We start from the raw sequence: 880 nt of genomic DNA, 5'->3' as shown, positions 1-880 counted from the left end.
GTGTTCAGTTCCATAAGGTCCAAGAATATTATTTTAAAATATGACCATAAGTATCCAAAGAAAAAGCTAAAAAACTGGAAAGTATTTGCCCTTGGTCAGCAGACTTGGACTTAGAGAGTAAGAAAGGGGACTATATTTTCAATAAATACTTTGTAGTAATATTTGAATTTTTAAAAATATATGCATGGATTTTTAAAATACAAATGTGTATATATAGTATGAATTTAAATATATATATATATATATATATATTTTTTTTTTTTGAGGCAGGGTCTCACTGTTGCCCAGACTAGAGTGCAGTGGTACTATCACAGCTCACTGCAGACTCAAACTCCTGGGCTCAGACTCTCTTGTAGCTGGGATTATAGGTGTGTACCACCACACTTGGCTAATTGTTAATGTTTTTGTAGAGATGGAGTCTTGCTATGTTGCCCAGGCTAGCCTAGAACTCAGCCTCAAGTGATCCTCCTCTTCAGCCTTCCAAAGTGCTGGGATTACAGGTGTGAACCATTGTGCTTGGCCAGAAATAATTTTAAAAGTGAAGGGAGGTGAGGAAATGGAGGCTACATGAGGGACAGCTCTGAACAACATTTAAAATTTTTAGATGACTGATGAATTTTCAACATTTTTACTTAAAAACCAAGAATACATATAAAAGGGATTAGACCACGAAGGTCAAATAGATTTTTACAGTAAATCAGAATGTTTTCAATGGGGGATATTCTGATGACAAGAGGTGGTTCCAGGATCTCCCCCAAATTCCTGGGCAAGCGACCTGTTTGCTCCTTTTTGCAGAGAGGGATGTGCATGTGACAGTTTGGGAACTAATGACTTAGGCTATGGTGGGTGTGAGACTCACAAAGAAACCAAGCAGAGAATA

This window comes from Theropithecus gelada, chromosome 4, assembly GCF_003255815.1.
Source record: "Theropithecus gelada isolate Dixy chromosome 4, Tgel_1.0, whole genome shotgun sequence".
Taxonomy (NCBI): domain Eukaryota; kingdom Metazoa; phylum Chordata; class Mammalia; order Primates; family Cercopithecidae; genus Theropithecus; species Theropithecus gelada.
Note: the sequence above shows the minus strand (reverse complement) of the source record.